The following is a 26,569-nucleotide window of genomic DNA, read 5'->3' as shown; positions in this document are numbered from 1 at the left end:
AGATATGACCACAAATCCTTATTTTCTCTAAAAGAGGAAAAAAGAGTTGTTAGAAAATTTAAGTAGCAAACTTCTTGGCATTATTAATGGTAGGCATAACCCTCTATCTTGGGGACAGTTTGCAGTGCAGAAGGGAACACATTTCACATATGAATATAGCTTTAATATGAATTTAGCTTTAATAGTTCACAGGGTCTCAGCACTGTCAGCAGTGCTATTTTTGAATCTGAAGTATGATAAGGTCTCTTTGTGCAAGTATGAGGTAGTATTTGTACTACTTGGCCTCATTGTGAGATTAAAAACACATTGGACATTAGGATTGTGCTTGCACAAAGCATATTCTTTGGGTGTGTGAGTGATAATACTAATAATCAGAATAACAATGACAACAGCAAATAAGTTTAGACACAGAAGGAAGTGCAAGGTGGACACTCAGAGTTTTTCATTTAGCAACACTTGAAAATTATTTAGGAAGTGAGTAGAAGAAAGTAAAATTCATAGTATGGAAGGTGAAGAGAGAATCCATGGACAAAAATGACTCAGAATACAATCTTTAGGGGGAAAAATGACTTCTGATTGTTAGTGCTACTAAGCACAATTCTTGGAATTGACTAACATAGTCACTATGTTTATGTGCACTAAATATTGCTCTAGTCACTAAAAAGCTTAATTTGATATACTTCCATAAACTTTATAATCTATGGAGAGAAAGAAGTTAAAAAGCAATTAGAATTAATATTGATTTTTAGTTTCTGAATATTCTGAAAGGATGATCATTCTGAGTTGTGGAGAGAAGGAGGGAGTTAAGTATAACAATAAATGATATTTCTTACTTGGAGTTATAACCTACCAATAAACTACTAGTAAGAGTACTTAAACCTAGAATAAATGAAGATAAAATAGCAACTTGTTTCTTGCTGTTTTGACTCTTTAACCCTGAAACTGAAAGTCTAATTTCCCAGAACTCTAGGGGGAAAAATGGAAGTAACGGAAACAAATCAATTGCACTTCTTTTGACTATTACTGTGCCTCTTACTAGTTCCTTTTCCCCCTCTATTTATCATTCTCATTTCCCCCAATATTTAGTCTTATACGTAACAGATACAAAAGACTTCCTAAACACATATGCAGATGGATTCTTGTTTGCTATCTATAGATGGAATATTTAAATATATATACATATATATATACATATATGCATGCATATATACATACATATAGTATATATATGATATATATATATGATGTAGGGTAGAAATTAGTTATGCAATTCAAAAGCAGGCAAGCTGAATCTTAGAAGGTAGATTTTCAGTTTCATTCATCCCCTTCCTGAATCTGGAAAACAGAGAGCCAAGTGAAAATTAACTGAAATTCTAAATAAACATCTGTAGTTATTCATTTTTGGTGGATTGAACTTTATACATGGCATATCATTATTTCAGTTATGTCCTTGACAAAACTTCTCATAATATCTTTGTGTATAAGATTGAGAAATGTGGTCTGGCTAATGGTGCAGTTAAGTCTATTTGTAATTGGTTGAACAATTATTAACAAATGTATTGATTAATCAATTAACTTTAACTTGGAATAGTGTGTCTAATGACTTTTCCCAGAGATCTTTCCTTGACCTTGTCCTGATATATATATATATATATATATGTATGTATGTATATGTATATATAAATCAACTAGTTCATTGTTATTATAGAAGGCTTAATTGTCCAACTACTGGAGAATAAAACTTGGAGGGTCAACTAACACTTTGGATAACATAATCAAAACTGAAAATGTTTCTGACAGACGGGTCCAAGGAATAGAAAATTGTTAAATGTATGAAATTTGATATAGGGAAATCAAACATTCTGAGCTATGGAAATAAAAATTAAATTTAAAGAAAGAAGGAAACTTGGTTAAAAGCAATTCATGTGTGACAGGTCTGAGAATTTTATGCTCAGCATGACTAGGAGTTTGTCAAAGCTACCCACAAAACCAATGTGCACAGGCTGCATTCATAAGTAATATCTATGGCAAAAGCTTTACTTGAAGTCAGGAGGTTGGGTTTGAAATGATACTTTAGAACCTTATTGGCAATATGGCTCTGAGAATATTAATCATTTTGAAACGCAACATCTTTGTAAAAATGGTAGCTTGTATTTTTTTCTTTCACAGACTTATGATAAAAATATTCTTAGGATAAAAGTAAGATACAAATAATTTATTATTTTTACATAATATTTTATTGTCCATTTAAAATTTATGAAAGTTTTTCAACATTGAAACACATGTATATGTATATTTTAAGTTTCATAATTTCCTTTTGGCCTTTCTTTCCATTCCCCTCCTCTCATCAAAAAAATAGTCGGGTAAATATTTTAAGTACACATTTGTGTTTAACATGTATATAGATTAGTTATTTTCTATATGTGGAATTAGGATTAAGGAATAAGAAAGAAACTATGAGATAGTAAAGAAAAGCATAAGAGAAAAAATTTTAAAAAAGTAATTGTGTTCATTCAGATTCTTTAGGGTTTTTTTTTTTGTTTTTTATTTGATGTTTTTCTTTCTTTCTCTGGGTGTGGATAGTATTGTCCATAGCAGTTCTACTAGCAAAGTCCTAGTTCTTTGAACTACTGAGAGATACTGCATCCATCAAGGTTGACCAAGTCACAATGTCATTGTTAATACAATGTTTTCTTGCTTCTACTCCTTTTACTCAGCATCAATTCCTATAATTCATCCTATGCTTCTCCAGAGTTCAACTATTCATAATTTTCTTTTATAGATCAATAGTACTCCATAACATTCATATACCATAACTTGTTTAGTTATTCTCCAATTGATGGGCATCCCCTCAATTTGCACTTCTTTGCCACAACAAAAAGAGCTGTTATGAATCTTTTGGAATATGTGGGACTTCTCCCATTCGTCTGGATATTGACCTTGTATTTGTATTGTTCGGTCAAAAGATATGATCAGTTTAACTATTCTTTGAAAATAATACCATTTGGCTCTCTGGAATGGTTGAATCTGTTCACACTCCACCAACAATGCATTAATGTCCCAATCCTTTTACAACCTCTCCAACATTGATCATTTCCCTTTTAGTTATGTTAGCCAATCTAATAGCTGTGAGGTGGAACCTCCTAAATGTTTTAATTTGCATTTCTCTAATCAGTAATGATTTGTAGCATTTTTTTCTATTGTTATATATAGCTTTAATTTCTTCATTTGAAAACTGTTTGTCCATATCCTTCAACCATTTATCAATTGGGCAATGACTTTTAATCTTATAAATTTGATGTAATTCTCTATATTATTTTTGAGTTATTATTCTAAGTCTCATTAGACTTTGTTTATACAAGCACCATTTGAATTTTTTATTTATATTTGGACACTATAAAAGGAGAGACAGGAGGCAGTTTGGTGAAAATAGAGAAAATTTGCTATATCAAGTCTGTTCAATAAAATTAGTTTTCTCAAGCTTGAAAAAATAAAAGACCTATTGGAAGATAGACCAAGAGTAATTTTTAAAAATATTTGAAGCATTGGGATGTCAAAGATGAGTAAGGGTTCATTCAAAAGAGAAAATTAGAACCAGTGGATAGAAGCTTAAATGATACAAATTTGGGTTTAATATATGGATTTTCTTTCAATTAAAACAGTTCTCAAATAGAAAGAATTCCTCTCACTGGGTAGTATTTGTGTAGTGAATGATCCTGATTATTACCCTCAGTAATATGGGAAAGATATTCTTGATTTGGCTTGAGGAAATGACATCTTGATTCTAATTAGTTCCAGTATTCTGTGATTTCTTTGATTCATATATTATTCCTTTACTTTTTTAGGTACAAGAAAATGAAATTTTGGTTGTTTTATTTTTTTCCTCACTCTCTGTCAACATAAGCAAATACTCCATATAAAAATGAGTATAAATGGTAAACAGGTGTAAATTTTTAAAAAGAAAGAAGCCAAATTTACTCTTTAACAAAAACAAAAAATGTTCCCAAGTATTTAAACAAAAATTAAAAAACAATCATTTGAACCTTTAAACAAGAAGTGGGGAAGCATATTTGCTCTTAATTGGGCATTGATTCAAGGGGAGAAAATAACCCGCAGGTCATAGAAAGTAAGAATGCAGTATATTTTTTCAACAACAAACACAGAGGTCAACTATCATTTATATCTTTAAGAAACCCACAATAATTTTATGTAATAGGGAAAGAATAAATGAGCATCTCAGAATAAGAAAGATAAAAGGGTTTTCAGTATATTAAACAAGTGATATCTACTATACTTTTATTCCAAATTGTATCCTGTTAAAGCAGAAAGAGGGAAATGCAGAGAAATGAAAGAACTAAGAGATTTTGAAGATATTGATTCTTATTACACATGCCTTCTCCTCTTAAAAAATACACTTCAACCTTGTCTTAGTATGCTACTATAAGTAACCCTTAAACTCCAAGGGTAATTGGAAATTTGTCCCTCCTTTCATCTCCCAGGGTAGAATGTGATAAAAACAAAACAAAATTAATATTCATTTGGAAATGCTTATAAAAACAAATTTTTTATTGATGTAATAGTATATTTAAATATATAGAATGTCATTGAAACATAGGAAAAGGTGAAATAAAACAGCAAAGAAATAAGAACTAAGAAAAGAATCTATCCAATGATAACAAAATAGCAATTAAACAGTATTCTGATAAGTACAATGGATAATCATGACTGCAGTTCCTCGATTAAAAACACTCTCTTATTTATAAAATATTCGTGAATAATTTGTGAGAAATGTTGCAATAATAAGGTGGTATACTTAGAGAATCCTAGATAATCAACTAAAAAACTTCTTGAAACAAATAGCAACTTTAGCAAAGCTGAAGAAAATAAAATAAGCCCAAATAAACCAGCAGTATTTCCCTTAATTACCAACAAAGTTCAGCAGAAAGAGATAGAAAGAGAAATTACATTTGAAGTGAAGACAACATATAATACTTGGGAATCTACCTCCTAAGAGATACCCAGAAATTAAATGAACACAATTACAGAATATTTTTCACACAAATAAAGTCAGATTTAAACAATTAGAGAAATGTAAATTAATTATGAGTAGGCTAAGCTAATATAAGAAAAATGGCAATTTACCCCAATTAAATTAAGTATTCAGTCTATCATACTATCAAAAATATTTTTCAGAGCTAGAAAAACAATAACAAAATTTACCTAGAGGAACCAAAGGTCAGTAATATGAAGGGAATTAATGAAAAAAATACACAGGATGCTGGCCTATCTCAAATCTAAAATTGTAATATAAAGTGACAGTCATCAAAATTGGTATAGACTAAGAAATAGAGTGATGGATCAGTGAAAAAGATTAGGTACAAATGAGAGGGTTGTTAATGACTATGGTAAATTATTATTTCATAAAGTCTCCACCTTCAAGGATCAAAAACTATTTGACAAAATCTGCTTGGAAAATTGGAAAATAACGTGACAGAAACTTTGCAAAGACCAGCATCTCACACCTTATACCAAGATAAGGTCAAATTGGGTATTTAAGTTAGGCATAAAGAGTAATACCATGAGCCAATTGAGAGAAGAAGGAATCTTGGGATTTGATGCTGAGTGAAAGGAGTAGAGGCAAGAGAACAACAATATTATGAGATGTATAACTTTGATAGAAGCAGCTCCTCTCTGCAGTTTAGCTAGTGCAACTGTAACTGATTAGTTATGGCCTCTTTTATTCCCCCAAAGGAAGAAAAACAAACAGAACTCAGACAAAAATCCTTCTGAATCTGATGAAAACATAAAAATTATGATTTATGTATCTCTTTGCCTTAATCCTAATTTCTCATGCCAAAAATCACTAATTTGTAAATATGTTTAGAAAAATGTGTATGCAAAATGCTAAACTGACTGTTTCTTGCTCAGGGGAAGGTGATTGGAAGGGACAGTTGTGGGAAATTTTGTAACTTGGAAATATGCATATACAAATTGATGAAAATAACTTACTTTTTAAAAAAAGGAATATAAGATCTATGGAGAGGGGAGGAGTTTATTACTAAATAAGAGATGGAGAACATTCTAAAATTTAAAATAGATTGAGTCTATTAACTTAGAAAAATTTTTGCAATGATATTTTATTATTTGCAAAAAATACCCAATACAACCAAGATTCAAAGGAACACACAAAGCCAGTAAACAATTTTCAAAGCTAGTGTTTCTGACAAATATAGTATATGCATATATTATATAGTATGACATATACTATGTAATATATAGATAGTCCAATATATAATGCATATATGTATACATATAATTAAATAATTGAGTTAAATTTATAAGAACTCAACTCATTCCCTTATCCTCAATGAACTGGTTGTTTTCAGTGGAGGAAATTAAAGCTACCTATGGGCATATGAAAATTGTTCTAAATCATTAAATTAGTTTGTGAAAGGCAAACTAGAAAAATTCTGAGGGAGATATCCATCAATTGGGGAATGGTTGAACAAATAATGGAATATGAATGTGATAGAGTAATAATGTTCTGTATGAAATCATAACCAGACTTTAGAAAAAAGCCTGAACTGATTTGCATGAACTGATGTTGAGTGAAGTGAACAGAAGTAGAACTTTGTATACATTAACAACATTATGTCATGATTAACTATGAAGGACTTAGGTCCTCTCAGGAGTTCAATGGTAAAGCACAATTCTGAAAGACTTGCTTTGGAAAATGCCATCCACATAAAGAAAAAAAAGTTTTCTGAATGTAGATTCAGACATACTATTTTCACTTTTTAAAGCTTGTTTTCTTTTTTCTTTCTCATATTTTCCCCCTATAGTTCTGATTTTTCTTTTAGATAATTATGAATATAGATAGGCATGATTGCACTTATATCTCTCTTATCAGGTTACTCACTGTCTTGGGAAGAGAGGTAGGTAAAAACATGAAACTCACAATGTTGAAAACTATCTTTGCAAGTAATTAGGAAAAATATAATGAAAAAATTTTAAAAATCTGTTCTAGGAGAAGAATTAAAACTTGCTTCAAATAGCTTTAAACAAACTCTAGTTTTCATTTTTGTGGAATATGTTTATGTTTTGTTTTATTTCACATTTGAAGTTAATATCATTTTTCTTGCCTTCACTGAGTGGATAAGGGAAGGAGGGAAGGAGAGAATTTGAATCTCAATTTTTAAAAAATGCTAAAAATCGATAAATAACACATTTTTAAAAAGAAACATTTTAAATCTAAAAGTAGGGCAGATTAAATCCAGGTATTTAATGGGAAAAAAATGCAAAATAAGGTAGCTTAGCCCTACCGTATCTAAAATTATACTATAAAGCATCAGTCATCAAAACTGTCTGGTATTGGCTAAGAAATAGAGGGGGTAGATCAGTGGGATAGACCAGCTGCAAGACAGATAGTAGTAACCAAGGAAAAGATGGAGAATATCATTAAAAACTAACTAGATAATTTTAATTATATTGAATTAAAAGGCTTTTGCACAGACAAAAGCACTGTAACCAAGATCAAAAGAAATATAGTAAACTGGAAAACAGTTTTTACAATTGGTATTTCTGACAAAGGACTCACTTCTAAAATATACAAAGAACTGAGTCATTTTTTTTAGAAAAAAAAAACAAGCCATTCCCCAATTGGCAAATAGTCAGAGGATATGCAAAGGCAATTTAAAGATAAGGAAATTAAAGCAATCTATAGTTACATGAAAAATTGCTCTAAATCATTACTTACTAGAGAAATACAAATTAAAGTATCTCTGAGGTACCACCTCATGCCTCTCAGACTGGCCAAATAATTAGAAAGGACAATGATCAATGTTGAAAGGGATAAGAGAAATTTGGGACACTAATACATGGTTGGTGGAGCTGTGAACTCATCCAAACTTTCTGGAAAGTGATTTGGAATTACACCTAAATGGCAACAAAAATATGCAAGCCCTTTGATCCAGCAATACTCCTACTGGGTCTATACCCTGATGTGTTTATGAACAAGGGTAAAAACATCACTTGCACAAAAATATTCATAGTATCCCTGTTTGTGGAAGCAAAGAATTGGAAATTGTGGAATGACTTAATGAACTGTGGTAATTGTATGTGATGGAACACTATTGTTCTTTTAGAAAACAAGGGAGATGGGAAATCAGGAAAGCCTAGAAGGATATGCATGAATTGATTCTGAGAGAGATGACCAGTACGAGAACATTTACCCTAACAGCATACATGGGGGTTTTGATCAACTTTAATGGACTTGCTCATTCCAATAGTGCAACATTTAGGCACAATTTAGGGGTATCTGTAATGGAGAATACCATCTTTGCCCAGAGAAAGAATTGTGGGAATTTGAACAATTTAATTTAAAACTTAAAAAAACAATTTTAAAAACAATTTAATTAAAAAAAACATTCTTATGTAATTTTGCTATCTCTTATACTTTATTTTTCTTCCTTAAGGAAGATCTCTCTTATGACAATCAACTTAGATCAATGTATACCATGGAAACAATGCAAAGACTATGAGACTGCCTTCTGTGCAGGGTGGGGGAAGGGAAGTGAGATTAAGGGAAAAATTGTAAAATTATAAATTAATAAATTAAATATTTTTTAAAAGTAGGAGAGAGAGAATCAGACAGAACAAAGTATAATCTAACTTAAGGCTAGATTTTTTTCTGTTACTTCATGTTCACCTAAATTTTGAATTTGTTTAAATGGATTATATTTGAAAACAAATTGCCAAGAAAACCCATAATATAGCAGTATATCAACGGCCCACTTATAAAGTGTCTTTAAAGCAGAGTACAATTCAAATAGTGCCCATAAGTCCCTTCATTTCTACCCTCAGTAATGAAATAGTGCATATGTAAATGTAGAAAATATGCATTTGTATATGACAACAGCTAGATGATATATAGATTATCCATAGAGAGTAGATGGAAGGTGTTGTTACTATATTCTACTTTATTTCCTTTTGGGTCAGTTTGAGGCTGAAAGGAGTGGGAAAAAGTACTTTTGCATGAAGACAAATAATGTTTGATCAATTAGTGAAGAATATAAATTATTGTTTTTTCTCAGAATTGAATAATTTCAGTTCTGAAAGGAGTAGGAAAATTATATTGTCTTGATAAAAAATATAACACTGAAATATAAAAGAATATTCTGAAAAACTGTATTTGTTTTAAAAATGCAGTTGACAATGACTATCAAATCCTTTAGAAGAGATAAAGAGATGTGAATGAGGTGAATGAAGGTAGTTTTTCTCAGAATTAGTTGAAAATTTAAGCCTAAATGATAGTGCTTAATATATCAGACTCAGTCTCTATGGTCTTCTGTACTGGAATGCTTAAGGCCTCTATCTTTGACCCTGTTTGACTATTTTTATTAGTTACTTGGATGAAGTCAATATATGGACACTACAAAGTTTCGAGGAATTATAAATTAATTATATCACAAAATGATTTTGACAGGCATGGCCTGATAAACAGAATCTATTAAGGTAAAATATAATTGAGATAAATGTCTTATACTTGCATGACACATACAAACACACACAAGACATTTATAAAATATTATTTTGGAAACCATGAATGGATAATGTTCCTCAGGAATCTCCCTTGTAATAACCACAAATTCAATATCACTTAACAAGGTAGCAGAGAAAGCTAAAAGAAATACAAGTTTTTAAAATTCTATTTTATTTTCCAATTTCCTCTTCTTTGAAACCTCTTACCATTGGTGTAAAACAAAAAAGATTATCTTTGGAACAAATTTATGTAAACAAAATAAATTCACAAAAAATTCAATTCTTATTTTTCATCCTGAATCTATTCCTTCTCTACAGTGACTCCTTTGGTTGGAGTCATGATTGGTCATTACATTGATAAGAAGTCTGAAATCTTTCAGTTGTTTCTTTTTGTAATGTTATTGAGTGCAACTTAGCTCAAAGACCATTTGAAAAAGTCTCTTCACTAGTAGAGATCGACTTTTCAATGCTTTGTAACTAGATGAGGGGATCAAGTTGATAAATTCCTGGTATAATACAGAGCCTGCTCTTCTGGATGTTTGCTTCATGAGACAAAACATATGCTTCCCGTTTCTCTTCAGTGAGAACTCTTTGAGGAATAAGAAGAAACTTGCTTATAAAAAAATTAGCACCTTGATTGTGGCCCTATCTCCAATATACTAATGTTAAGGGAATCTGAGCTTATTTTCTTGAGTTATCCTATTTTTAGGAAGGAATTGCTTTCCACTCTACTTTCACTCCCAAGCTATTATAGTCCTCAAACGTTTTTCTTTGGATTGTGAATTCCTTATTTAAAATAAAATACCCATATTTATGTGACTTTCTCTTGTAATAAATAAAGTCATTACCCATTTCTAATGAAGTATTTTTTGGTTTGATTTTGGTTGACAGTTTATTTTTCCAGATACATGCTATGAAAGTTTTTCAACATTCTTCCATTCCTTCTTCCCTCCCTTTCCCCTCCCCTACACTCAGTGGCAAACAGTCAGATGAATATTGTACATACACATTTTTGTTAAATGTGCTAGCATAATAGTAATTTTTCAGCATGAGGAATTAGGAGTAAGGAAAGAAATGTATAAGAGGGATATTTTGAAAAGTGAATGTAAGAAGTCTTCAGGGGGCAAACAGGAGTACAGCCTCATTTGGTGCTCTTTCCAAAAAATTTCAAAAACATTAAAGTTATGACTCTAAATTATTGAGAGACCAGAACCTACAGAAAGATCTAGTGATGCAAGTCTTCAGGCCAAGTTAACCTGGAAAATAGTGGGAAGACTCTCAGGGCTAGAGGGACGGCACCATGGAGCCAAGGAAATTCAGGTTCCTGGGAAAAGTCTCATGGCATCTGGGAGCACCAGATCCTAGCAGTAGCAGCAGTTTCATGATCTGTACCCTAGGAAGCACCAAGCACAAATTTGAAATTAGCAGGGATACCTGTGTCAGAGCCAGTGTGAAGCCCAGGCCCTCAGGGCAGCCCTGAAATTCAGAGCAGCCCAGATCCCAGGAAACATAAACAGGACAGTGGAGCAGCCCAGTAGGAGCCCCCAGGCAGCAGCACCCTGAGTGCTCAGCCCACGGAAGGTAAGGAAGTGGAGGGAGACAGCAGAGGTCTGTCCTCTGTCCCTGGAACAGGACTTTGGGGCTTTGACCACATTCTGACCCTGGTCACAGTCTAGGCCCCCCATAGAGCACCCACCCTCACAACCCTATGCCAGAGGGGACCACTTGTGGTCATTCAACAGACCAGTGGAGCATTCAGAGCATCACACAATGATGTCCTTGTAGAACGGTGTCTCAATAATAATCAAAAGTTCAGGAAGCACCCCCAAATCAAGCACAGGCTGTGGCAATGAGTAAACAGAAAAAAAAATGAACCTGACTATAGACAATTACTTTTCTCCCATGGAAGACCAAACTACACAACCAGAAGATGAGAAAGTCCAAGCTTCTGCAACTAAAGAATCCAAGAAATACAGAAGTTGGGCTGAGACTATGACAGAGCTCAAAAAAGATTCTGAAAATCAAGTAAGGTAGATAGAAGAAAAATTGGGGAAAGAAATGAGAGAGATAGAGGAAAACCATGAAAACGAAGCCATCAGCTTAGTCAAGGAGATGCAAAAAAATGCTGAAGGAAATAGCATATTAAAAACCAGCTTAGGTTAAATGGATAAAACAGTTTAAAAAGTTATTGAGAAGAATGCTTTAAAAAACAGAATTGGCCAGATGGAAAAGGAGATAAGGAAGATCTCTGAGGGAAACAAATCTTTCAGATGTGGAATGGAGTTAAAGGAAGCTGATGACTTTGAGAGAAATTAAGACTCAATACTTCAAGGCCAACTGGATGAACAATTATAACATGTGAAATATCTCATTGAAAAAACAACTGATCTGGAAAATAGGTGCAGGAAAAATAATTTTAAAATTATTGAGATACCTGAAAGTCATGATCAGGAAAGGATCATTGACCTCATTTTAAAAGAATTTCTACAGGAAAATTGCCCAGATATCCTAGAAGCAGGGGGGTAAAATAGAAATTGAGAGACTCTACTCATCTCCCCCAAAAAGAAATCCTAAAAAAATAACCACCCCCAGGAATATTATAGCCAAGTTCCAGAACTACCAAGTCAAAGAAAAATTATTATAAGCAGCCAGTAGGACATAATTCAAATATCTTGGAGCTGCACTAAGTATCACACAGGACTTAGCAGCAACTACATTAAGGGCTCATAAGGCTTGGAAAATAATATTCTGGAAGGCAAAAGAGCTTGGAATGCAACCGACAATAAACTACCCAGCAAAACATAACATCATCTTCCAGGGGAAAAGAAGGACTTTTAAAGAACAGGAGAATTCCAAATGTTCCTGTTGAAATGACTGAGCAGGGGCAGCTAGGTGGTGCAGTGGATAGAGCACCAGCCCTAGAATCAGGAGTACCTGAGTTCAAATCCATCCTCAGACACTTAATAATTAACCAGCTCTGTGGCCTTGGGCAAGCCACTTAACCCTATTTGCCTTACAAAAACCTAAAAAATATGAGCAGAGCTGAATAGAAAGTTTGATCTTCAAGTATAGGACTCAGGTGAAGCATAGAGAGTAGATGAGAAGGATAAATTATGAAGGACTTAATGATCATGAACTGTGTGTATTCCTTCATGGAAAGAAGATCCTGATGATGTTCATATGAACCTTCTCAATTCATAAAGCAGGTATAAGGAGCTTTTATAGATGAGGCACAAGAGAGAGCAGAATTTGAAGATATAATGTATTGTAAAAATGGAGTCAATGGGTAAAAGGGAAATGTACTGGGAATAAGAGAAAGGAGAGTTAGAATAGGCTAAGATATCTCATACAAAAGATATTTCATGTAGATTATGCAGTGATATGGAAGGGGAAAGCTGAGGGGGAATGAGGGAGCCTTCATTCTCTTCGAAAATGGCTCAGAGAGGAAATAGCATACACACTCAATAGGGTACAGACATCTAGAAGACAAAGGAGAGAAGGGGGAGAGGGGAAGGAGAGGGGTATGTGGGTGATAGAGGTAGATAATAGGAGAGGATAGTCAGATATAATACATTTTATATTTTAATTTTTGCAAGGTGCTGGGATTTTGAGTGGTCTGTCTGGGACCATGGGGCCAAGTAGTTGCTGGGTCTCTGGAATGGGATATGGGCTTAGGCCCTGGGGCTGGTGGTCTGCTGCTGAGCCACTTGATGTACCATTTGGCTGCCCCACAGCATATTTTTGAAGTGGGACAGAGTGAGAGGAGGGAGAAAATATAATAGATGATAGTGGGGAGAAATGGATGGAGGGAAAATCAGCAACAGCAAATGTGGAAAAATATGGAAGTATCTTTGATGGTGGACTTATGATAAAGAAAGTAATCCATCTGAGACAGAACTGATGGTACAAGAATACAGACTGGAATACATCTTATTCTCTTTCTTTCCCTTTTTTTCTCATGAGGTTTTATATTTTTGTGGGGGAAGGGTTATTATGTTTACTCAAGAATATCTTTGTAATGTATAAATAAATTAAAGAAAACAGTGAATGTGGTGTTCATCAGATTATGAAAGGTTTTTGTTTAAAACAAAACATTTTTCTTCCCATGAATAGGTATAGCATCATCCATAGCAGGTCTAATAGGATGGTCTTAGTTTTCTTAACTGTTGAGAAGACCTGCATCCGTCAAGCCTGATCAACTCACAATGTTGTTGTTAATGTGTAGAAGGTTCTCATGTTTCTGCTCCCTTCACTCAACAACAGATCCTGTAATTCATTCCAAGCTTCTCCAGAGGTCAACCATTTATTGCTTTTTGTAGAACAAGAGTATTTCATAATATTCATGTACCATAACTTGCTCAACCATTCCCCAATTAATGGGCATCCCCTCAATTTCCAGTTCACTGCCACTACAAAAAGAACTGCTATAAGTATTTTGGAACATGTGGGACTTTTCACATTTTTTATTATTTCTTCTGCTTATAGCCCTAGTATTGGAATTGTTGGGTCAAAAGGTATGATCTGCATGTTGCTCCTTGAGTATTATTCCATTTTGCTCTCCAGAATGGTTGAATCAGTTCACAAGTCCACCAGCAATGCATTAAAGTTCCAATACTCCCACAACCTCTCCAGCATTGATCATTTCCCCTCTTTTCTCATCTTAGCCAATCTGATACATGTAGTTGATACCTCATAATTGTTTTAATTTGCATTTCTCTAATAAATAATGATTTGGAACATTTTTTCATGAGCTTATATATAGCTTTATTTTCTTCATTTGAAAACTGTTCATATCCTTTGACCATTTATCAACTGGGGAATGACTTGTAACTGTATAGATTTAGCTTAATTCTCTAAATATTTTGGAAACAAGACTTTTATCAGAACCTCCAGTTGTGAAAATTTTTTTCAGCTTTTTGTTTTCTCTAATTTTTGCAGCATGGATTTTATTAGTGCAAAACTTTTTAAAATTTATTATAATTAAAATCATCCATTTTGTAATTTGTAATGTACTCTATTTCTTGCTTGCTCATGAATTTCTGCCCTTTTCATAGATTTGACAGAGTATTTCTTGGTCTATTAATTTATCTATGGTACACACTTGATGTTGACATAAATCTTGTATGCATTTTGAACTTATTTTGGTATAAAGATACAAGATGTGGGTCTATACTTATTTTTTGCAATACTCTTGTCCAATTTTCCCAACAATTGTTGTGAGTAGTAAGTTCTTACCTCAGAAAGTAATGTCTTTGACTTTGTCAAACAGTAAATTTCTGCAGTCATTTGCTACCCTTTCTTTTGAACTCATTTTAATACACTGATACATTACTCTATTTCTTAACCAGTACCAGGGAATTTTGATGATTGCCAATTTATTGAATAGTTTTAGATCTGTTAGGGCTAGACCAACTTCTTTTACCTTTTTTTTTAAAAATTGTTTCCTTTTCTATTCTTGACCTTTTGTTGCTGAAGATGAATTGTTACTATTTTTTTCTAGCTTGGTAGAATAATTATTTGGTAGTTTGATTGGTATGGCATTGAATAAGTATTTTAATTTGGGTAGAAATTTTATTTTTCTCATCTCAGTTTGATCTTACCCGGAGAAAATGACATTTTTCAAATTGTTCATAACCTGACTTTATTTAGGCAAGAAGTACTTTGTAATTGGGCCCATTCAGTTTCTGGGTTTGCCATGGGAGATAAATTCTTGAGTTCTATTTCTTGCTCTGGGAATTTGTTGTTCATATATAGAAATGCTGATAATTTATGAAGTTGTATTTTATATCCTGCTACTTTGACAAATTTGTTAATTGTTTCAAGAAGATTTTTAAGATGATTTTCTCAAGTTCACGAAGTATACCATCATATCATCTGCAAAGAATAAAAGCTTGGCTTCTTCATTGCCAATTTTTATTCCTTTAATTTCTTTTTCTTCTCTTATTGCTAAAGCTAACATTTATAATACCATATTGCTTAGTTATGGTGATAATGGATATCCTTGTTTCACCTCTGTTCTTATTAGAAATGCTCTTAGTTTATCCCCATATATATAACATTTGTTGATGTTTTAGATACTACTTATTTTAATGAATACTTCATTTATATCTATTTTATAGTGTTTTTAATTGAAATGGTTGTATTTTATCAAAGGTGTTTTCAGCAACTATTGAGATCATCATAGGATTTCTGTTCAATTGTTCAATTATGTTCAATTATTTTTCAACTGATATGTTCAGTTATGGTGTTTTCCTAATTTTGAACCATCTCTGCCTACCTGGTATAAATCCTACCTTATCATGGTATGTTATCTTAGTATTAATTTGCTGAGATCTCTTTGCTAAAATTTTATTTGAGAATTTTGCTTCAATGCTCACTAATGAGATTGGTCTAATAAATAATTTCCTTTGATTTGGTTCTTCCTGGTTTTGGTATCAGTAGCATATTAGTGTCATAAGAGGAATTTGGCAGAACTCCACCAGTTTTTTAAATAGTTTATATAGAATAGGACTGAATTATTCTGTAAATGTTTGGTAGAATTCAGTTGCAAATCCATCTGGACCTGGAGACTTTTTCTTAGGGATTTTATTTATGATTTCTTCAATTTCTTTTTCTGAAATGGAATGATTAAGTATATTAAGTATTTAAGTAAATTTCCACTTCTGTCAATCTGGGAAGTTTTATGTTTGTAAATATTCATCCATTTCACTCAGGTTTTCAAATTTATTCGCATACAATTCATCAAAATAGCTCCAAATTATCTCTTTAATTTCTATCTCATTGAGGGTTAGTTCACACTTTTCATTTTTTGATACTAATAATTTAGTTATCTTCTTTATTTTTTAATCAGATTAACTAAAAATTTATATATATATATATATATATATATATATTTCAGAGAATAAACTCTTAGTTTTGTTTATTAGATTTTATTAGGTTTTCTTGCTGTCAGTTTTATTGATCACTCCCTTGATTTTCAGAATTTCTATTAAGGAACCTTAATTTATTCTTTGTCCAGCTATTTTAGTTGCATACCCACTTCATTGATCTCATCTTTCTCTATATTATTGATATAAACTTTTTTTAAAGAATGATTTTATTTTGAGTTTTATAATTTTCACCTATTCTTCCTTCCTCCCCCCCCCCCCCAGAATGCAGTTTGTTAGTCTTTGCATTGTTTTCATGGTGTACATTGATCCAAGTTGAATGTGATGGGAGAGAAATCATATCCTTAAGAAAAAAAATAAAGTACAAGTGATAGCAAAATTACATAAGACAATGTATTTTTTTTACATTAAAGGTAGTAGTCCTTGATCTTTGTTGAAATTCCACAGTTCCTTCTCTGGATACAAATGTTATTCTCCATTGCAGATACCCCTAAATTGTGCCTGAAGGAATGAGGAATTCAACAAGGTTGATCATGTCCCCCATGTATACTGTTAGGGGAATGTTCTTCTGGTTCTGCTCACTCACCATCAGTTTATGCAAATCCTTCCAGTCTTCCCTGACTTCCCATTCCCTCCTAGTTTCTAACAGAAAAATAGTGTTCCATGATCTATATTTACCAGAGTTTGCTAAGCCATTCCCTAATAAAAGGACATTCACTTAATTTCCAGTTCTTTATTACCAAAAACAGGGCTGTTATGAATATTTTTGTACAAGTGACGTTTTTATCCTTTTTCATGATCTCTTCAGGGCACAGATCCAGTAATGGTACTACTGGATCACAGGGTATGCACATTTTTGTTGCTCTTTGTGTATAATTCCAAATTGCTCTCCAGGAAGATTGGATGAGTTCACAGCTCCAAGGACAAAGTATTAGTGAACCAGATTACCCACATCCTTTCCAGCTTTGATCATTGTCATCTCTGGTCTGAAAGGCTTGAGGTGGTACCTCAGAGATGCTTTAATTTTCATTTCTCTAAAAAGCAATAATTTAGAACAACTTTTCATATGACTGGATCACTTTGATTTCTTCATCTGTAAATTACCTTTGCATACCTTTGATCATTTATCAATTGGGTAATGGCTTGTTTTTTAGAAATTTTGACTCAGTTCTCTTTATATTTTAGAAATGAGTTCTCTATCAGAAATACTATTTATAAATATTATTTCCCATTTACATTTCTTTTGATCTTGGTTAGAGAGGTTTTATCTGTACAAAAGCTTTTGAATTTAATATAATCAAAATGGTCTAGTGTGTTTTAAATGATGTTCTCCATCTCTTCCTTGGTCATAAACTGTTTTCCTTTCCATAGATATCACAGTTAAACTACTACTTGATCTTCTAGTTTGCTTATAATATTATACTTTATCTCCAAATCCTGTATTTATTTTGATCTTATCTTGGTATGTAGGGTATGATATGTTGGTCTAATGCAAGTTTCTTCCATACTAACTTTGAATATTCCCAACAGTTTTTTTCTGAAGAGAGAGATTTTATCCCAATAACTGGATTCTTTGGGTTTTTCAAAGAGCAGATTACTATAATCATTTTTTGCTATTGCACCTAATCTATTCCACTGTTCCACCACTCTATTTCTTAGCCAGTACCAGACAGTTTTGATGCCTGATGCTTTATAATATAGTTTTATATCTGGTAAGAATAAGTCACCTTCTTTTGCACTTTTTTTTTCATTGAATGCCTGGAAATTCTTGACTTTTTATTTCTCCATATGAATTTGATTTCAATTTTTTCTAACGCATCAAAGTATTTTTTTTGGAATTTTGATTGGTAGGGCACTAAACAAGTAGTTTAATTTTGGTAGATTTGGCATTTGTGTTATATTAGTTTGACCTATCTATGAGCAGTTGAAGTTTGTGCAGCAATTTAAATCTTATTTTACTTCTGTGAGAAGTGTTTTGTAATTGTTTTCAAAAAGTTTTTGATTCTGCCTTGACAGGTAGACTCCCAGGTAAATTCTATTGACTGAGGTGACTTTCAATAGGATTTAGTTCTAGTTCTTTATGCTGTATTTTGCTAGTCGTATATAGAAATGTTGAGGATTTATGAGGGCTTATTTCATATCCTGCAACTTTGCTAAAGTGACTAATTATTTCTATTAGTTTTTAGAAGAAGCTTTGGGACACTCTAGGTGATACCATCATGTCATCTGCAAAGACTGAGAATTTTGTCTCTTCCTTCCTAATTCTAATTCCTTCATTTTCATTTTCTTCTCTTATTTCTGAAACTAACATTTATAAATCAATATTGAGTAATAGTGGTGATAATTGGCATTATTATTTCACCCCCTGATCTTATTGGGAATGTCTCTAGGCTATGCTCATTGCATAGAATGCTTATTTATGGTTTCAGATAGTTATAGCTTATGATTCTAGTCTTTTCCCAAGCAACGGGTGATTTATTTTGTCAAAAATTTTTTCAGCATCTACCATATGATTTCTGGTAGGTTTGTTATGGATATAAAATTAATTATAGTAACAATTTTCCTAATATTGAACCAACCCTGTATTCCTGGGATAAATCCAACTTGGTCATAATGTATTATCTTAGTGATAACTTGTTGTAATCATTTTTATAAGATTTTATTTTAGATTTTTGCATCTATATCCATCAGGGAGATAGGTCTACAATTTTCTTTTTCTCTTTTAATTCTTCCTGGTTTAGGTAATTCTTCCTAGTTTCATAGAAAGAGTTAGGTAGAGTTCTGTCTTCACCTATTTTTCCAAAGAGTTTATATAGAATTGGAGCCAGTTGTTCCTTAAATGTTTGATAGAATTCACTTGTGAATCCATCCTGCCCTGGAGATTTTTTTCTTAGAGAGTTCAATAATGATATTGTATTTCTTTTTTCTGAGAAAGGGTTATTCCTTTTCATTTAATCTAGAAACACTATATTTTTGTAAATATTCATCCATTTCACTTAGATTGTCAAATTTATTGGCACAAAGTTGGGCAAAATAATTTTAATTATTACTTTATTTCCTCCTCATTGGTGGTGAGTTCACCTTTTTCATTTATGATACTAAAAATTTGGTTTTCTTCTTTCTTTTATTAAACAAATTGACCAGAGGTTTATCAATTTTATTTTTTTCATAAAACCAGCACTTGGTTTTATTTATTACTTCAATAGTTTTCTTCCTTTAGATTTTTATTAATTTCTCCTTTAATTTTTAGAATTGATAATCTAGTATTTAATTGGGGTTTTAAATTGTTCTTTCTCTAATGTTTAAGTAATATATTTAATCCATTGGTTTCCTCTTTCTCTAATTTATTCACATAAGAATTTAAAGATATAATATATCCCCTGGCAGCTTCCTTGAGTGTATCCCATATGTTTTGATTTGTTGTTTCATTATTTTCATTATCTAGGATGAACTAATTCTTTCCATAATTTGTTGCTTAATCCATCTATTCATTAAAATGATGTTATTCAGTTTCCAATTACTTCTGGGTCTATATCTCCCTGGACCAATATTGCATATGTTTTTATTGAATTATGATTTGAGAAAGATGTATTCACTATTTCTGCCTATTTTGCAATTTATCATTAGGTTTTTATGCCATTGTACATGGTCACTTTTTATGTAAGTGCCTCGTACTGCAGAAAAAAAATGTATACTCATTTCTCTCCCCATACAATTTCCTCCATAAGTCTACCATATCTAGATTTTCTAACAATCTATTTCATTAACTTCTTTCTTGTTTATTTCATAATTAGAATTATCTATACCTGTGAGAGAATGGTTGAGGTCTTCCACTAGTAGAGTTTTGCAGATCATGTCTTCCTGTAATTCTTTCAACTTCTCCTCTAAGAATTTGGATGCTATATGATTGGGTACACCAACATATTTAGTATTGAATTTACTTTATTGTCTATGGTACCTTTTAGGAATATATAGTTTTCTTCTTTATCTCTTTTAACATTATTTTTGCACTGATTTTTTCTGAAAAAAGGATTGCTTCCCCTGCCTTTTTCACATCAGCTGAAGCAAAATATATTTGGCTCCAACCTTTTACCTTTACTCTATCTGCATATCTATGCTTCAAATGGGTTTCTGGTAAGCAGCATATTGTAGGATTCAGGTTTTTAATCCAATTTGTTATTAACTTAAGTTTTAAAGGAGAGTTCAACCCATTCACATTCAAAGTTATATTTACTAACTCTTCATTTCCCTCCATTTTTATCTTCCCTCTGTTTGTAATTTTCTCCTTTTTTTCACTTTATCCATTTCCCTAGTATTTTCTTTCTGAATACTGCCACCTTCAGTGTGTTTGTCCTCCTATATCAACCACTGTCCCCTTTCTTTTCCCTTTCCTTTTTCCCCTTCTTCCATCCCTTCCTTCTGTTATTTCTCCCTTTTTTCTCCCTCTCCCTGCCCCCCTTCCCTTCCCCCTTTAATACTGGAAAGATAAGATACATTTCTTGACTTAACTTAGTGTGTATAAATTAACTTTAAGCCAAGTCTGATGAGATGAACATTCAGGTGGTTCTCACCTCCTCCCTTCTTCACCTCTATTTTAATAGGTCATTTGTACCTCATAATGTAATGAGATTTAAATCATTCAATCTCCTCCATCTTCCAGTCTCCTTATTGTCCCCCTTTTTAAGGAGGTATTGTTTTTAAATCATTCTATCTGAGTCACAGAAAAGTCATGACTGTCCATTACTCCTGGCTAAGTATATTCTCTCTAATAGGGTTACCATTCTCAAGAGTTATGAGAATCTTTCTAATAAGTGGGTATATAGCTGGGTTCATTTTATTGGATAACAGACTTTTTTTCCTTTACCTATTTATGTTTTCTTTTCATCTTTTCCTGTGTTTCTTGAGCCTCCGGCTTGGTGTCCAAATTTTCTATTTAGCTCTGATGTTTTCATCAGGAAATGTTGGAAGTTTCCCATTTCATTAAATGTCCATCTTTTCCCCTGGAAGAGGAGGTGCAGGTTTGCTGGATAGTAGATCTTGGCTGTATTCCAGCCTCCCTTGGTCTCATTCTAGGCTCTTCTATCCCTTAAGCTTGTTGCAACTAGGTCCTGCATAATCCTTACTGTGGCCCTGTGGTATTTAAATTGTTTCTTCTGGCTTCTTGCAGGATTTTTCTCTTTAATCTGATAGTTCTGGAATTTGGCCATAACAATCCTTGGTGCTTACATTTTAGGATCTCTTTCGGGAGGGGATCAATGTATTATTTCAATAACTATTTTCCCTCTGGCTCATGATATCAGAACTATTTTCCATCACTAGATCCTGTTATATTAATTATGGCTTTTTTTTCTTTTCAATGTCTTCAGGAAGTCCTATAATTCTCATGTTTTTTCCTTCTGGATCTATTCTTGAGTTCACTGCTTTTGCTGATGAGTTATTTTCCATTTTCTTCTATTTTTTCAATCTTTTGTTTGGTTTAACAGAATCTTTTTGTCTCATGAAGTCATTAGTTTCCATGGATTCTGTTCTTTTTTTTAGAGAAAAATTTTCTTCATTTATGTTTTGCAAGTCCTTTTCCAGTTGGTCAATTCTATTTTTGAAGACACTTTCCATTTTGCCAAGTGTAGTTTTGATTGAATTATTTTCTTTTTATTTGCCCATTTGAGGACCTGAGAGAATTATTTGATTTTGAATTTGTCCAATTGTATTTCCTAAAGTTTTGTTTTCTTGTTGCACTGTGCTGTTCTACTCTTGATTTCTTTTCCCAAATATTCCATTTGATATTTATACACCTCCTGATTTCTTCAAGGAAGTCTTTCTGTGCTGGAGACCAATTCATATTCTCCTCAGAGGTGCAAGATCTCTCTGGGTTAGAATCTGTTATATCTAAGCATTTCTCCATGGGCCCCCCCTTTTTGCTGACCTTTCTTCATTTTCCTAGGATCTTGTGTTGGGGATGAGGCTGCCTCTCAGAGGTTTGCTTTTGAAAGCCCTACAGGCTTTGTTCATTTGGCTTAGTAATTGCCAGTGGTCAGTCATTAGGAGGTGTTGGTTTCTTTCTCTGGAGTGTTTGAAGCCCTCTCCCTAATCCTGAAGTGCGTAAGGAGGGAGTCAGAAGGGGCAGCCAGATCTGAGTTGACTTTGAACAATGGTTTGGGCCCTTTCAGGGGGAATTAATCTCCTTTTCAGCTGAGTGAACTCTGTTGCCCACTCCTGAGTCTTGAGGGTTGTAGCGGGGTGTTTACCGTTCATTCTGGTGAGAATGCTCAACAAAAAGTATGGAGCTCAGGTTCCTTGCCCAGCTAGTCATTTTCCAGGCTCGCTCTGCAACTCTCTGTGCTGGGACTCACCCTTCAGTCTACTGGGACTCACCAGAGCTCCTCTCCCTGTGACCAAAAATTCCAAGGCTACAGTTTGTCCTCAGACCGCCACTCACCAAAGCCTCTGTGGCTAAGGTCAGTCCTCTGGCTTCAAATTGCTGTTGTTCCTGTGCTCTCCCTCTGTTCTTTGTTCTTGGTTCACCCAGGGACCCCTGAGACAGACCTTTTTTGTAGGTGTTCTTCTCCTAAGTTCTTTTTCTTGGTTTTGTCTATCAAATTTCTGTTAAGGTTTTTTCGTGTTTTTTTGAGGTGAACGAGGAACAGTTAGCACAGTGCTTGTCTTCTCTTCTCCACCTTGACCTATCTTTAAGAAGACTTTACAAGTATTCCCTATATTATAAAATATTATACTTTGTTTAGGACCAAATAATTTGATTGTTTTGTGAAATAAATTCCCTTTCAAATCATTGGTTGATGTATTAAAATTATATGGCTAAACTTTCTCAATATTGTATATTTGAAAAATTAAATTTTGAGCAAACATTACAGGAATAAAAATATAGGTCATATCCTGTGAATGATGAATTGCCTTCATTCTATGTCATATTTCATTATGCTACTAATTAGACTACCTAAGTTAAAGATATTTAGCAATTAGTATATTCATATATGATGGCATTATTCTTAAAATTTGCTACTATGGATATGTGCTTTCTACATTTCTGTTAGACTGAAATATAGAATATTAGAGGATATAATATTATGCTTTGTAATACAGGAATTGGATGCTTTAATATTTGGATAGGTCAACTAATTTATCATCTTAATGTTAGGAATTCCTCCTCCACCAGTGTGGAACAGAATGGGAAATGGGGAGACCAGCAGAAAGATAGCTCATATCTACCACTGGTATCCAACCAAAATGATGAGAACAAGAAGAATCTTCCTGACATGTTAAGAACAAATGGAGGTTTATGAGATGACATAAATAAGCTTGGCACAGAGTAGTTGTGATTTGCATCCTTGAAAGAAGCAGCTAACAATAAGAATCACTCTGTTGAAGCATGAAAGTACTATAAATGATAGCATGATGTTTTTGTTTTTTTTCTTATAAAGATCTAAATTTAATGTGTCAGGTAAGTGAAAACACCAGTCTTTTAACCCTAGTTATATCTAATTGTCAATGATACAATTCTTAAGGATTTTTTTATCAGATGTGATTAATCTAGCTGCTGAAATAGTTTTTAACTTTCTTATTTTAATTTACATTAGGTGAAAACTTGACATAGAAGTTCCTGTTGGAGAGAGAGATTTATTTTACTAAATTGCTTTTAAATTGGTTAAACTGCTTTGGAAATTAAAGAACAGCTAGGAACAAATTGTTGGCATATTTTGATGGCATCCAGAACCCACATCAAAATTGCTCATTCCATTTGAATTTGGCAGCTAAATCCTGGGGAGAGGAGGAAACTTTATAGATTTCAGTTTTCAGTAAATGACCTTCAAAAGGTAGATGTAAAGATTTCTCAGTATACAAGCTATTTACCACACATAGAATTCCTCCTATTGCTATTATTCATTCTTTGAATATTTTCCATGCCTTAACACAACAGAAAATACTAAGAAATGAATATGGCAACACAAAACAAGTGGCAGATGGATAAGGATCTATGGTTGTAAAAATAATGTTTTCCTCGGCATAGCTCCAATATATTAAATTTCACTTTCCTTGCTGTATTGCCATTTCCAAAGGACCTTGGGAGGGAGACAATTGGCAATGACTAAAAACTTTACTTAAGATTTATTGTCCTTTCATAGGGTTTAATTACTTCTATTACTTTTAAGTGCAATTGAGAAATCATTTGATTTTCTTCAGCTAACTTGTAGAGTTTTCTTCATAAGATATTACTTGTTTGTTATCCTTTTAGAAATCATTAAAAGTAGGAAGAACTAGGTATAGAGCAGTGTATTCTGATATCTCACTTGAATTAAAACAAAATTATGATGGATTGTCTTCTATTTCTTCTTGGCAAGGCATCCTTTGAATTATAGACATTTATTAGACAGTTTATATCATTGACCTTTGAAGAACCAAAGAATGCAAGAGTGTAAAAATGAAACTGATGATTAGTGCTGCTGCGACATTCATAGAACTCCAGTCCTCACACTAATTTCATTGCTACTTAATTATGCATATATTACATTTCTTTTTGTAATTGTGAACTGTGCTGGTAGAAAAAACTGACTTTCTTTTGCTCAACATTGCAGCCAAACAGGACTACTAAGGAGCTTATTTGAGATCCCACCTCTATGTCTTTTCTAGGCTCTCCCTTGTACCTGACATTCTCTCCCTTCATACCTGCAATTCTTAGATCCCTAGCTTTCTTCAAAAGTTAACTCATGGGCTTCTTAATAAAGACCTTTGCTGATCCCCTACTTGTTAGTAGTTTTTCTTTCTTGTTAAATGATAGTGTTGAGAGTTAAATTTTTATATCTTAAACACACCCGAAAGAGTTTACAATCTAATTTAGAGGAAGCTCAAAGTCTAGCAGGGAATTAGATTCAATTTGAATTATGAATATGAAATAACAAAGATATCTAAGGAACACAAAGTGATATAATATACACTATATTGCATTGGGAGATAGGAGATCAAGGTTGTACTTTTAAACTTACCACTATATATCCATAGGAATCTTTGGGGAAACTACTTCAAAGAATCATATAATTTTGAATCAACAAGAGATATTAATCCTTAATTTATGAAATTGTGAAATTATGAAATAGGGACAGGCATGCCTAACTCTTTGTGTGCTTGGAAGGAAAACCAGGATTAGAATCAGGAAATAGAAAGACAATCACACTTCAACAAGGCACAAAAGATATAGAGACAAGTGACAAAAAGTAGGGAAGGATACAGAGAGGTAGTCTGTACAGCTCAGGAATTGGAGAATGGGATAGTAAAGGGAGGCACCATGAATAAGTGGAGATGCAGAAGACTTCCTGCCAAGATGGTGGAGAGAAGACAGGCACAATGATAATCTCCTGATCTTCCCTTATAAATAACATGAAACAAACCTCGAAACAGAAATCTGATCAACAAAACACAGAAAGAAAAGCCAGGAGTAGAACACCCACCTCAGGATGTGTCTTCCGAGATCATGGGTGAGTCTGGGTGCAGAAGGTGGACTCTTCTGGGAGCACAGGACCAGGAAGAGTCTGCTAGCCTGTATCAGCCATGGCTTAGTCTGATTAGCAGCAGGGCAGGAGCTCGGGAGCCTGAGGACCCGAGAAATGGAACAGCATGATCAGCTGCTGGGCTAGAGCATGGTCGAATATGGAGGGTGCTGGTCAACCAGGTTGCAGAGGCATTGGTGGTGGCACTGAAGCTTGCAGGAAGGGTTGAAGGGAGAGCTCTGGTGCTGGAGAGCTGCAGACATCAATCCTTGGGCTTCTCTGGTCAGGAGAAAATCAGAGTCCACACCTCCATTTCAGCTGAAGCCTCTTCCTAGAGCAATGGGATAGCATCCAAATTCTTAAATGACAGGTTAAAAGAAGTATAGGAAGACATAGACAGCAAAAGCCTATAAGGAGGAGACCACAGCCTCTTGCTCTCAGATTTAGATAAATCAAATCATAAACTAAACAAAAAAGAAGTTAAGGAGGTAAATAGATTGTTAGAAAACCTAGATATGATAGACTTATGGAGGAAACTGAATGAGGATAGAAATGAATATACCTTTTTTATGTAGTATATGGCACCTACACTAAAATTATCATGTAATAGGGCATAAAACCTAATAATCAATTGCAGAAAAGCAG

At 33.3% G+C, this 26,569-nt stretch overlaps 1 long non-coding RNA gene across 1 annotated transcript in view; it reads right to left on the bottom strand.

Moving 5' to 3' along the window:
- Positions 1-26,248, bottom strand: part of LOC141516253 (uncharacterized) — a 39,479-nt gene extending 13,231 nt beyond the window's left edge. The window contains exon 1 of the long non-coding RNA XR_012476653.1: positions 25,886-26,248. This is a non-coding gene — a long non-coding RNA (uncharacterized LOC141516253). The remainder of the gene's footprint in view (positions 1-25,885) is intronic.
- Positions 26,249-26,569: the final 321 nt, after the last annotated feature.

The sequence above is a fragment of the Macrotis lagotis genome, chromosome 3 (assembly GCF_037893015.1).
Source record: "Macrotis lagotis isolate mMagLag1 chromosome 3, bilby.v1.9.chrom.fasta, whole genome shotgun sequence".
Lineage (NCBI taxonomy): Eukaryota > Metazoa > Chordata > Mammalia > Peramelemorphia > Peramelidae > Macrotis > Macrotis lagotis.
Note: the sequence above shows the minus strand (reverse complement) of the source record. Positions and strands in the feature narration are given on the sequence as shown.